This window comes from Arachis stenosperma, chromosome 10 (genome assembly GCF_014773155.1).
Source record: "Arachis stenosperma cultivar V10309 chromosome 10, arast.V10309.gnm1.PFL2, whole genome shotgun sequence".
Taxonomy (NCBI): domain Eukaryota; kingdom Viridiplantae; phylum Streptophyta; class Magnoliopsida; order Fabales; family Fabaceae; genus Arachis; species Arachis stenosperma.
Window position 1 is genome coordinate 83,032,970 of NC_080386.1, and position 14,349 is coordinate 83,047,318.

Sequence of the window (14,349 nt, forward strand, 5' to 3'; positions counted from 1 at the left end):
AATCATGAGAGAGGAGCAACAAAGGCAAGGAGAGACATTGAGGAGCTCAAGCACTCCATAGGACCTTCAAGAGGAGGAAGAGCCCCATCACTAAGGTGGACCCGTTCCTTGATTTCCTTGTTCTTTATTCTTCTGTTTTCGAATTTTAGCTTATGTTTATCCATGTTTGTGTCTTATGATCATTAGTGTCTTATGTTTATGCCTTAAAGTTATGAATGTCCTATGAATCCATCACCTTTCTTAAAGTAAAAACGTGCTTAATTGAAAAGGAAAAGAATTGCATGAATTTTGAATTTTATAACAGTTTAATTATTTTGATGTGGTGGCAACACTTTTGTTCTCTGAATGTATGCTTGAACAGTGCATATGTCTTTTGAATTTGTGGTTCATGAATTTGGCTCTTGAAAGAATGATGAAAAAGGAGACATGTTACTGAGGATCTGAAAAATCATAAAAATGATTCTTGAAGCAAGAAAAAGCAGTGAATACAAAAAAAAAAGAGTGAAAAGCAAACGAAAAAAAAAAAGAAGAAAAGAGAAAGAAAAAGAAAGGAATAAAGTTGTGATCCAAGGCAATAAAGAGTGTGCTTAAGAACCCTGGACACCTCTAATTGGGGACTTTAGCAAAGCTGAGTCACAATCTGAAAAGGTTCACCCAATTATGTGTCTGTGGCATGTATGTATCCGGTGGTAATACTGGAAGACAGAGTGCTTTGGGCCACGGCCAAGACTCAATAAGTAGCTGTGTTCAAGAATCATCATACTTAACTAAGAGAATCAATAACACTATCTGGATTCTGAGTTCCTAAAGAAGCCAATCATTCTGAGTTCCAAGGGATAAAGTGAGATGCCAAAACTATTCAGAGGCAAAAAGCTAAAGCCCGCTCATCTAATAATACTGATCTTCATAGATGTTTTGGAGTTCATTGCATTCTCTTCTTTTTATCCTATTTGATCTTGTTGCTTGGGGATAAGCAACAAATTAAGTTTGGTGTGTGATGAGCGGATAATTTGTACGCTTTTTGGCATTGTTTTTAGTATGTTTTAGTAGTTTTAGTTTAGTTCTAGTATATTTTTATTAGTTTTTGGTTAAATTCACTTTTCTGGACTTTACTATGAGTTTGTGTATTTTTCTGTGATTTCAGGTATTTTCTGGCTGAAATTGAGGGACCTGAGCAAAAATCTGATTCAGAGACTGAAAAGGATGCAGATGCTGTTGGATTCTGACCTCCCTGCACTCGAAGTGGATTTTCTGGAGCTACAGAAGCCCAATTGGCGCGCTCTCAACGGCGTTGGAAAGTAGACATCCTGGGCTTTCCGGCAATATATGATAGTCCATACTTTGCCCAAGATTGATGGCCCAAACCGGCGTTCAAAGTCACCTCAAGAAATTCCAGCGTTAAACGCCGGAACTGGCACCTAATTGGGAGTTAAACGCCCAAACTGGGCATAAAAGCTGGCGTTTAACTCCAAGAGAAGTCTCTACACGAAAATGCTTCATTGCTCAGCCCAAGCACACACCAAGTGGCCCGGAAGTGGATTTTTATGTCATTTACTCATCTTGTACACCCTAGGCTACTAGTTTTCTATATATAGGACCTTTTACTATTGTATGGAGAGTCTTTTGATCATGTTTTGATGATTGAACTCACTTTGGGAGGCTGGCCATTCGGCCATGCCTAGACCTTGTTCTTATGTATTTTCAACGGTGGAGTTTCTACACACCATAGATTAAGGTGTGGAGCTCTGCTGTACCTCGAGTATTAATGCAATTACTATTGTTCTTCTATTCAATTCCGCTTGTTCTTTGTCCAAGATATCACTTGTTCTTCAACTTGATGAAGGTGATGATTGACACTCATCATCATTCTCACCTATGAACAAGGTGACTGACAACCACTCTTGTTCTACAAGTAACCAAGGCTCTAGTGAATATCTCTTGGATTCTTTAATCGGAATCTTCGTGGTATAGGCAGGACCTGATGGCGGCATTCAAGAGAATCCGGAAGGTCTAAACCTTGTCTGTGGTATTCTGAGTAGGATTCAATGATTGAATGACTGTGACGTGCTTCAAACTTGTAACCTGCTGGGCGTTAGTGACAGACACAAAAGAGGGATTCTATTCCAGTAGGAAGCAGGAACCAACCGGTGATTGGCCGTACTGTGACAGAGTGCGTGAGCATTAGCTTTCACTGCGAGGATGGGAGGTAGCCATTGACAACGGTGAAACCCTACACGAGCTTGCCATGGAAAGGAGTAAGAAGGATTGGATGAAGACATTAGGAAAGCAGAGAGACGGAAGGGAAGGCATCTTCACGCTTGTCTGAAGCTCTCACCAATGATATACATAAGTATCTCTATCTTTATCTTAATACTTTATTCATCATCTATACCCATTTGAGTCTGCCTGACTGAGATTTACAAGATGACCATAGCTTGCTTCATACCACCAATCTCCGTGGGATCGACCCTTACTCGCGTAAGGTTTATTACTTGGACGACCCAGTGCACTTGCTGGTTAGTTGTGCGAAGTTGTGTTTATGCCATGGTATTGAGCACCAAGTCTTTGGAGCCATTACCGGGGATTGTTCTGTGTAAAAGTTGTGATCACAATTTCGTGCACCAGCGTCTTCTTCAGATGAAGAGATCTTCCAGCAGAGCTATCCAAAGACATCTTGGATAGTTCAGACAGACCATCATAGAAAATACCTATGATGCTCCATTCAGAAAGCATGTCAGAGGGACATTTTCTGATTAATTGTTTGTATCTTTCCCAAGCTTCATAGAGGGATTCTCCTTCCTTCTGTCTGAAGGTTTGGACTTCCACTCTAAGCTTACTCAATTTTTGAGGTGGAAAGAACTTTGCCAAGAAGGCATTGACTAGCTTTTCCCAAGAGTTCAGGCTATCTTTAGGTTGTAAGTCTAACCATATTCTAGCTCTGTCTCTTACAGCAAAAGGGAATAGCATAAGTCTGTAGACCTCAGGGTCAACCCCATTAGTCTTGACAGTGTCACAGATTTGCAAGAATTCAGCTAAGAACTGATGAGGATCTTCCAATGGAAGTCCATGGAACTTGCAATTCTGTTGCATTAGAGAAACTAATTGAGGCTTAAGCTCAAAGTTGTTTGCTCCAATGGCAGGGATAGAGATGCTTTTTCCATAAAAGTCGGGAGTAGGTGCAGTAAAGTCACCCAGCACCTTCCTTGCATTGTTGTTGTTTTCGGCTACCATGTGTTCTTCTTCTTTGAAGAATTCGGTTAGGTCCTCTACAGAGAATTGTGCCTTAGCTTCTCTTAGCTTTCGCTTCAAGCTCCTTTCAGGTTCAGGGTCAGCTTCAACAAGAATGCCTTTGTCTTTGTTTCTACTCATATGAAAGAGAAGAGAACAAGAAAATATGGAATCCTCTATGTCACAGTATAGAGATTCCTTGGGGTGTCAGAGGAAAAGAAAAATAGAAGGAAGAAGTAGAGAATTCGAACTTAGTGAGATAGAGTTCGAATTGTGCATTGAGGAGGAATGGTACTCCATAAATAGAAGGATGTGAGAAGAGGGGAAGAGATTTTTCGAAAATTAAGTTAAAAAGATTTTAAGAACATTTTGAAAAATTGATTGATAATTTTCGAAAACTAAAAGTGTGAAAGAAATCAAGTGATTTTTGAAAAAAATATGATTGAAAACTATTTTTGAAAAAGATGTGATTAAAAAGATATGTTTGAAAAATTATTCTTTTAAAAAGATATGATTGAAAAGATATGATTTGAAAACAATTTTAAAAAGATTTGATTTAAAAAAAATTAATGACTTGGCTAACAAGAAAAGATATGATTCAAACATTAAACCTTTCTCAACAGAAAAGGCAACATACTTAAAATGTTCAATCAAATCATTAATTGTTAGCAAGTATCTTTGAAAAAGGAAAGAAATTGATTTTGAAAACATTTGATTGAAAGGATTTGATTTGAAAAAGATTTGATTTTGAAAAACTTTGAAAACTTGAAAAAAATCTGAATTAAAAACAGAATCTTCCCTCTTGTGCCATCCTGGCGTTAAACGCCCAGAATGGTGCACATTCTGGCGTTTAACGCCCAATGCACTACCTTTTTGGGCGTTAAACGCCCAACCAGGCACCCTGGCTGGCGTTTAAACGCCAGTCTGTCCTTCTTCACTGGGCGTTTTGAACGCCCAGCTTTTTCTGTGTAATTCCTCTGCTGCATGTTCTGAATCTTCAGTTCCCTGTACTATTGACTTGAAAATAGAACCAAGATCAATTAAACAATGCATGCAAGACACCAAACTTAAAATGAGACACTAGACTCAACAAGAAACATAAAATCTTATTTGGTTTTTTATGATTTTGTAATTTTTTTTGTGGTTTTTCGAAAATTATATGAAAATAGAAAATAAAGGTTTCAGAATTCTTAATTTGGATTCCAGGAATCATTGCAATGCTAGTCTAAGACTCCGGTCCAGGAATTAGACATGGCTTCACAGCCAGCCAAGCATTCAAAGAAAGCTTCGGTCCAAAACACTAGACATGGCAAATGCCAGCCAAGCCTTAGCAGATCATTGCTCCAATAGCAAGATTGATAGAAATCAACAAGCTCTTGTGATGATCAGTTGAAACCTCGGTCCAATAAGATTAGACATGGCTTCACAGCCAGCCAGACTTCAACAGATCATCATGAAACTCTAGAACTCATTCCTAAGAACTCTAAAAAAAATACCTAATCTAAGCAACAAGATGAACCGTCAGTTGTCCATACACGAAACAATCCCCGGCAACGGCGCCAAAAACTTGGTGGACGAAATTGTGATCACTACAACTTCGCACAACTAACCAGCAAGTGTACTAGGTCGTCCAAGTAATAAACCTTACGCGAGTAAGGGTCGATCCCACAGAGATTGTTGGTATGAAGCAAGCTATGGGTATAGATGATGAATAAAACATAAAGATAAAGATAGAGATACTTATGTAATTCAATGGTGGGAATTTCAGATAAGCGTATGAAGATGCTTGGTCCCTTCCATCTCTCTGCTTTCCTACTGTCTTCATCCAATCCTTCTTACTCCTTTCCATGGCAAGCTTATGCAAGGGTTTCACCGTTGTCAGTGGCTACCTCCCATCCTCTCAGTGGAAATGTTCAACGCACCCTGTCACGGCACGGCTATCCAGCTGTCGGTTCTCGATCGGGCCGAAATAGAATCCAGTGATTCTTTTGCGTCTGTCACTAACGCCCCGCCCTCAGGAGTTTGAAGCACGTCACAGTCATTCAATCATTGAATCCTACTCAGAATACCACAGACAAGGTTAGACCTTCCGGATTCTCTTGAATGCCGCCATCAGTTCTTGCCTATACCACGAAGACTCTGATCTCACGGAATGGCTGGCTCGTTTGTTAGGCGAGCGCTTGGTTGTCAGGCGATCAACCATGCATCGTGTATCAGGAATCCAAGAGATATTCACCCAATCTAAGGTAGAACGGAGGTGGTTGTCAGTCACACGTTCATAGGTGAGAATGATGATGAGTGTCACAGATCATCACATTCATCAAGTTGAAGAACAAGTGATATCTTGGAATAAGAACAAGCTGAATTGAATAGAAGAACAATAGTAATTGCATTAATACTCGAGGTACAGTAGAGCTCCACACCTTAATCTATGGTGTGTAGAAACTCCACCGTTGAAAATACATAAGAACAAGGTCTAGGCATGGCCGTGAGGCCAGCCCCCCAATGATCTAAGAACTAGATGTCCAAAGATGATCTAGAGATCTAAAGTGATCAAAAGATGAAAATACAATAGTAAAAGGTCCTATTTATAGGAAACTAGTAGCTTAAGAATTACAAAGATGAGTAAATGACATAAAAATCCACTTCCGGGCCCACTTGGTGTGTGCTTGGGCTGAGCATTAAAGCATTTTCGTGTAGAGACTCTTCTTGGAGTTAAACGCCAGCTTTTGTGCCAGTTTGGGCGTTTAACTCCCACTTTGGTGCCAGTTCCGGCGTTTAACGCTGGGAATTCTGAAGGTGACTTTGAACGCCGGTTTGGGCCATCAAATCTTGGGCAAAGTATGGACTATCATATATTGCTGGAAAGCCCAGGATGTCTAATTTCCAACGCCGTTAAGATCGCGCCAATTGGGCTTCTGTAGCTCCAGAAAATCCACTTCGAGTGCAGGGAGGTCAGAATCCAACAGCATCTGCAGTCCTTTTCAGTCTCTGAATCAGATTTTTGCTCAGGTCCCTCAATTTCAGCCAGAAAATACCTGAAATCACAGAAAAACACACAAACTCATAGTAAAGTCCAGAAAAGTGAATTTTAACTAAAAACTAATAAAAATATACTAAAAACTAACTAAATCCTACTAGAAACATACTAAAAACAATGCCAAAAAGCGTACAAATTATTCGCTCATCACCAACTCAACCCCATTTTCGGTACTTTCAGGGGGTATTTATACTACTCCTATTACTAGAATTAAGAAAATACAAAAGGAAAAGAAAATTACTATTGGAGGGAAAAGAAAAACTCAATAAACGTGACCTCTAGTAGCTGGCGTGTGACTGGCATTTATGTGGCGTGCCACACCTAGCCTCTAATTTGGCTTGGCATTCCACGCCCAGCTCTTTAAGTGGCACGCCCCATGCGTTGACATCCCTGGCGTGCCATGCCTTCGAGACCAAGTGGAATGCCCAAGGTCTTCTTTAATGTTGGCCAGCCTGGCGTGCCACGCCTTCGAGCCCAAGTGGCACGCCCAGGGTCTTCTTTTATGTTGGCTAGCCTGGTGTGCCACACCTTCGAGCCCAAGTGGCACGCCAGGGTCTTCTTGGAACCTTGGTTAGTGATGAGCGGATAATTTGTATACTTTTTGGCATTGTTTTTAGTATATTTTTAGTATGATCTAGTTAGTTTTTAGTATATTTTTATTAGTTTTTAATTAAATTTCACTTTTCTGGACTTTACTATGAGTTTGTGTGTTTTTCTGTGATTTCAGGTATTTTCTGGCTGAAATTGAGGGACCTGAGCAAAAATCTGATCCAGAGACTCAAAAGGACTGCAGATGCTGTTGGATTCTGACCTCCCTGCACTCGAAGTGGATTTTCTGGAGCTACAGAAGCCCAATTGGCGCGCTCTCAACGGCGTTGGAAAGTAGACATCCTGGGCTTTCCAGCAATATATAATAGTCCATACTTTGCCCAAGATTTGATGGCCCAAACTGGCGTTCAAAGTCACCTCAAGAAATTCCAGCGTTAAACGCCGGAACTGGCACCTAATTGGGAGTTAAACGCCCAAACTGGCACTAAAGCTGGCGTTTAACTCCAAGGAGAGTCTCTACACGAAAAAGCTTCATTGCTCAGCCCAAGCACACACCAAGTGGGCCCGGAAGTGGATTTTTATGTCATTTACTCATCTATGTACTAGTTTTCTATAAGTAGGACCTTTTACTATTATATAGAGACATCTAGGACTTTTGGTAGCTATCTTTGTTGTATGCTATCTTAGACCTTTGGGAGGCTGGCCATTCGGCCATGCCTAGACCTTATGCTTATGTATTTTCAACGGTGGAGTTTCTACACACCATAGATTAAGGTGTGGAGCTCTGCTGTACCTCGAGTATTAATGCAATTACTATTGTTCTTCCATTCAATTCCGCTTGTTCTTTGTCCAAGATATCACTTGTTCTTCAACATGATGAAGGTGATGATTGACGCCCATCACCATTCTCACCCATGAACAAGGTGACTGACAACCATTCTTGTTCTACAAGCATCTGAGGCTTAGTGAATATCTCTTGGATTCCTGATTGCACAATGCATGGTTGATCGCCTGACAACCGAGTGCTCGCCTGACAAACGAGCCAACCATTCCGTGAGATCAGAGTCTTCGTGGTATAGGCAAGAACTGATGGCGGCATTCAAGAGAATCCGGAAGGTCTAACCTTGTCTGTGGTATTCTGAGTAGGATTCAATGACTGAATGACTGTGACGTGCTTCAAACCTGTAACCTACTGGGCGTTAGTGACAGACGCAAAAGAGTGATTCTATTCCGGTAGGGGAGGGAACCAAACCGGTGATTGGCAGCACTGTGACAGAGTGTGTGCATTAGCTTTCACTGCGCGGATGGGAGGTAACTGCTGACAACAGTGAAACCCTACACGAGCTTGCCAGGGAAAGGGGTAAGAAAGGATTGGATGAAGACAGTAGGAAAGCAGAGAGACGGAAGGGAAGGCATCTTCATACACTTGTCTGAAGCTCTTACACCAATGATATACATAAGTATCACTATCTTTATCTTCTATGTTATTTTCGTTCATCATCATATACATTTGAGTTTGCCTGACTAAGATTTACAAGATGACCATAGCTTGCTTCAATGCTAACAATCTCCGTGGGATCGACCCTTACTCACGTAAGGTATTACTTGGACGACCCAGTGCACTTGCTGGTTAGTTGTGCGAAGTTGTGTAATGCCATGGAATTGAACCACCAAGTTTTTGGAGTTCATGACCAGGGATTATGAGAGTTGTGAAAAGTATTGTTCACAATTTCGCGCACCAAGTTTTTGGCGCCGTTGCCGGGGATTGTTCAAGTCTTGAGCAAGCTTTTGGTAACAATGCCTGGGATTGTTCTAGTTTGGACAACTGACGGTTCATCTTGTTGCTTAGATTAGGTATTTATTTTTTCGAAATTCTTGAAGAAGAATTCTAGAGTTTCATGATGATTTGTTGAAATCTGGCTGGCTGAGAAGCCATGTCTAATCTGATTGGACCGAGGTTTCAACTTATCACCACAAGAGCTTGTTGATTCTCATCAATTTTGCTCTTGGAGCAGTGATCTGCTAAGATTTGGCTGACCTTTGGTCATGTCTAGTGTTTTGGACCGAAGCTTTCTTTGAGAGCTTGGCTGGCTGTGAAGTCATGTCTAATTCCTGGACCGGAGTCTTAGACTAGCATTGCACTGATTCCTGGAATTCTCATCAAGGATTTTGATACCTTTTCCCATTTAATTTTCAAAAAACACAAAAAAATTTACAAAATCATAAAAACCAAAAATATTTGATGTTTCATGCTTAAGTCTAGTGTCTCATCTTAAGTTTGGTGTCAATTGCATGCATTCATTCATGTGTCTTAAGGATCCTCAAGTAATTCTTGATGATTTTTGTGTTCTAATCTTTGAATTCTATTGACTTGAAGCATTTTGTGTGTCTCATATGCATTCTCATATTGTTAGTGTCAGTAGTATACAAACTGCTAAGTTTGGTGTCTTGCATGCATTGTTAATTGATTCCTTTTGCATTTTGATTATTAAAAATCCAAAAATATTTTTAATTTGTGTCTTTTCAAGTCAATGATACAAAGAATTGAAGATTCAGAACATACTGCAGAGGAATTATACAGAAAAAGCTGAGCATTCAAAAATGCCCAGTGAAGAAGGCAGACTGGCGTTTAAACGCCAGCCAGGGTACCTGGTTGGGCGTTTAACGCCCAAAAAGGTAGCATTTTGGGCGTTAAACGCCAGAATGTATACCATTCTGGGCGTTTAACGCCAGGATGGTGCTAGGGGGAAGATTCTGTTTTCAAAATCAATTTTTTTCAAGTTTTTCAAAGTTTTTCAAAATCAAATCTTTTTCAAATCATATCTTTTCAATCAAATGTTTTCAAAATTAATTTCTTTCCTTTTTCAAAGATACTTACTAACAATTAATGATTTGATTCAAAATTTCAAGATTGTTACCTTTTCTGTTGAGAAAGGTTTAATGTTTGAATCATATCTTTTCTTGTTAGGCAAGTCATTAATTTTCAAAATCAAATCTTTTAAAATTATTTTCAAAACATATCTTTTAAAATTGTTTTCAAATCATATCTTCTCAATCACATCTTTTTAAAACCATAACTTTTCAATCAAATCTTTTTTTATCACATCTTTTTCAAATAGTCTTCAATCAAATCTTTTTAAACTTCTAATTTCAAAATCTTTTTCAAAAATCACTTGATTTCTTTTGCACTTTGAATTTTCAAAAATTATCAATCAAATTTTCAAAATGTTTTCAAAATCTTTTAATTGAATTTTCGAAAATTCTCTTCCCTCCTTCCCACATCCTTCTATTTATGGAGTACCACTCCTTCTTAATGCACAATTCGAACTCTAAACTAATCAAGTTCGAATTCTTCTACCTTCTTTTCTTCTATTTTTCTTTTCCTCTGACATTTCAAGGAATCTCTATACTGTGACATAGAGGATTCCACATTTTCTTGTTCTCTTCTCTTTCATATGAGCAGGAGCAGAGACAAAGGCATTCTTGTTGAAGCTGACCCTGAACCCGAAAGGACCTTGAAGAGAAAGCTAAGAGAAGCCAAGGCACAACTCTCTTTAGAGGACCTGACCGAATTCTTCAAGGAAGAAGAAGATATGTCAGCCGAAAACAACAATAATGCAAACAATGCAAGGAAGGTGCTGGGTGACTTTACTGCACCTACTCCTGATTTTTATGGGAGAAGCATCTCTATCCCTGCCATTGGAGCAAACAACTTTGAGCTTAAGCCTCAATTAGTTTCTCTAATGCAACAGAATTGCAAGTTCCATGGACTTCCAATGGAAGATCCTCATCAGTTCTTAGCTGAATTCTTGCAAATCTGTGACACAGTCAAGACTAATGGGGTTAACCCTGAGGTCTACAGACTGATGCTATTCCCTTTTGCTGTAAGAGACAGAGCTAGAATATGGTTAGATTCTCAACCTAAAGAAAGCCTGGACTCTTGGGAAAAGCTAGTCAATGCCTTCTTGGCAAAGTTCTTTCCACCACAAAGATGGAGTAAGCTTAGAGTGGAAGTCCAAACCTTCAGACAGAAGGATGGAGAATCCCTCTATGAAGCTTGGGAAAGATACAAACAGTTAATCAGAAGATGTCCTTCAGACATGCTTTCTGAATGGAGCATCATAGGTATTTTCTATGATGGTCTCTCTGAACTATCCAAGATGTCTTTGGATAGCTCTGCTGGAGGATCTTTTCATCTGAAGAAGACGCCTGCAGAAGCTCAAGAATTGATTGAAATGGTTGCAAATAACCAATTCATGTACACTTCTGAAAGAAATCCTGTGAACAATGGGACTAGTCAGAAGAAAGGAGTTCTTGAGATTGACACTCTGAATGCCATATTGGCTCAGAACAAGATATTGACTCAACAAGTCAATTTGATTTCTCAAAGTCTGTCTGGAATGCAAAATGCACCAAGCAGTACTAAGGAAGCTTCATCTGAGGAAGAAGCCTATGATCCTGAGAACCCTTCAATGGAAGAGGTGAATTACCTAGGAGAACCCTATGGAAACACCTACAATTCTTCATGGAGAAATCACCCCAATTTCTCATGGAAGAATCAAAAGAGACCTCAACAAGGTTTCAATAACAATAATGGTGGAAGAAACAGGTTTAGCAATGGCAAGCCTTTTCCATCATCTTCTCAGCAACAGACAGAGAGTTCTAAGCAGAATACTTCTGACTTAGCAACAATGGTCTCTGATCTAATAAAGACCACTCAAAGTTTCATGAATGAAACAAGGTCCTCCATCAGAAATTTGGAAGGACAAGTGGGTCAGCTGAGCAAGAAAGTTACTGAACTCCCTCCTAGCACTCTCCCAAGTAATACAGAAGAAAATCCAAAAGGAGAGTGCAAAGCCATAGACATGGCCGAATATGGAGAGGAAAGAGAGGAGGACGCCACTGAGGAAGACCTCAGTGGGCGTGTACCAATCTCCTCTGAGTTCCTCAATGAGGAACAATGGGAATCTGAGGCTCAAAATGAGACCATAGAGATTCCATTGGACTTACTTCTGCCATTCATGAGCTCTGATGAGTATTCTTCCTCTGAAGAGGATGAGTATGTCACTGAAGAGCAAGTTGCTAAATACCTTGGAGCAATCATGAAACTGAATGACAAGTTATTTGGAAATGAGACTTGGGAGGATGAACCACCTTTGCTCACCAAAGAACTGGATGACTTGTCTAGGCAGAAACTGCCTCTAAAGAGGCAAGATCCTGGGAAGTTTTCTATACCTTGTACCATAGGCACCATGACCTTCAAGAAGGCCTCGTGTGACTTAGGGTCAAGTGTAAACCTCATGCCCCTCTCTGTAATGGAGAAATTAGGGATCCTTGAGGTGCAAGCTGCAAGAATCTCATTAGAGATGGCAGACAATTCAAGAAAACAAGCTCATGGACTTGTAGAGAATGTTTTGGTGAAGATAGAGGACCATTACATCCCTACTGACTTCATAGTTCTAGAGACTGGGAAGTGCATGGATGAATCCATCATCCTTGGCAGACCCTTCCTAGCCACAGCAAAGGCTGTGATTGATGTTGATAGAGGAGAGTTGATCATTCAAGTGAATGAAGAATCCTTGGTGTTCAAGGCCCAAGGACATCCCTCTATCATCATGGAGAGGAAGCATGAAGAGCTTCTCTCAAAACAGAGCCAAGCAGAGCCCCCACAGTCAAACTCTAAGTTTGGTGTTGGGAGGCCACAACCAAACTCTAAGTTTGGTGTTGAACCCCCACATTCAAACTCTAAGTTTGGTGTTGGGAGGTTCCAACACGGTTCTGAGTATTTCTGAGGCTCCATGAGAATCCTCTGTCAAGCTAATGACATCAAAGAAGCGCTTGTTGGGAGGCAACCCAATGTTTTATAGTTAACTATTTTCTTTTGTTATTTTATCTTTTTTGTAGGTTGATGATCATAAGAAGTCACAAAAACAATGAAAAAAGCAAAAACAGAATGAAAAACAGGAAGAAAAACAGCACACCCTGGAGGAGAAGAAGCTGGCGTTCAAACGCCAGTAATACTAGCTGTTGGGCGTTTAACGCCCAGTCTGGCACCATTCTGGGCGTTTAACGCCAGAAAAAGGCACCAGACTGGCGTTAAACGCCAGTAAAGGGCAACAACCTGGCGTTAAACGCCAGGAATGGGCACCAGCCCGGCGTTTAATGCCAGAAATAGCTCAAAACGTGATTTTGAGCAACATTTGGTGCAGGGATGACTTTTCCTTGACACCACAGGATCTGTGGACCCCACAGGACCCCACCATCAATCTCTCTCTTCTTCCCCCATTCACCAATCATCTCAATACCTCTTCCCCAAAAACCCTTCACCTATCAAATCCCATCTTTCTCTTCACCACTCACATCCATCCTTCATAAATCCCCACCAACCTCACCCTTCAAATTCAAACCACTTCCCCTCCCAAACCCACCCTCCATGGCCGAACCATTACCCCCCCTCTCTCCTATAAATACCCTTCTCCAACCCTTCATTTTCACACAACCTAAACACCCTTTCTTACCCTTCTTGGCCGAACACACCACCTCCCCCCTCTTCCTCATTTCTTCTTCTTCTACTCTCTTCTTTCTTCTTTTGCTCGAGGACGAGCAAACATTTTAAGTTTGGTGTGGTAAAAGCGTTGCTTTTTCATAACCATTTATGGCATCCAAGGCCGGAGAAACCTCTAAAAAGAGGAAAGGGAAGGCAAAAGCCTCCACCTCCGAGTCATGGGAGATGGATAGATTCCTCTCAAGGGTGCATCAAGTCCACTTCTATGAAGTTGTGGCCTTGAAGAAGGTGATCCCCGAAGTCCCCTTTTCACTCAAAAAGGGTGAATATTCGAAGATCCGCCATGAGATCCGAAGAAGAGGTTGGGAAGTACTTACCAACCCCATTCAACAAGTCGGAATCTTGATGGTTCAAGAGTTCTATGCCAATGCATGGATCACCAAGAACCATGACCAAAGTGTGAACCCGAATCCAAAGAATTATCTCACTATGGTTCGGGGGAAATACTTGGATTTTAGTCCGGAGAGTGTGAGGGTGGCGTTCAACTTGCCTATGATGCAAGGAGATGAGCATCCTTACACTAGAAGGGTCAACTTTGATCAAAGGTTGGACCAAGTCCTCACAACCATATGTGAAGAGGGCGCACAATGGAAGCAAGATTCAAGAGGAAAGCCGGTTCAATTGAGAAGGCATGACCTCAAGCCCGTGGCTAGAGGATGGTTAGAGTTCATACAACGCTCAATCATTCCCACTAGCAACCGGTCCGAAGTTACCATAGACCGGGCCATCATGATCCATAGCATCATGATTGGAGAAGAAATAGAAGTTCATGAGGTTATAGCCCAAGAACTCTACAAGGTGGCGGACAAGACCTCCACTTTGGCAAGGTTAGCCTTTCCTCACCTCATTTGTCACCTCTGTTATTCAGTTGGAGTTGACATAGAGGGAGACATCACCATTGATGAGGATAAGCCCATTACCAAGAAAAGGATGGAGCACACAAGAGACCCCTCTCATCATGAGATCC

General features: G+C 40.8%; 2 non-coding genes across 2 annotated transcripts; one reads left to right on the top strand and one right to left on the bottom strand.

The window, feature by feature from the left end:
- The first annotated feature begins 2,727 nt into the window (after nucleotides 1-2,727).
- Nucleotides 2,728-2,835, top strand: LOC130959265 (small nucleolar RNA R71). Its single transcript, XR_009078358.1, has one exon. It is a non-coding gene; the product is annotated as a small nucleolar RNA R71 (small nucleolar RNA).
- Nucleotides 2,836-10,815: 7,980 nt separating this feature from the next.
- LOC130959165 (small nucleolar RNA R71) lies at nucleotides 10,816-10,923 on the bottom strand. Its single transcript, XR_009078260.1, has one exon. It is a non-coding gene; the product is annotated as a small nucleolar RNA R71 (small nucleolar RNA).
- Nucleotides 10,924-14,349: the final 3,426 nt, after the last annotated feature.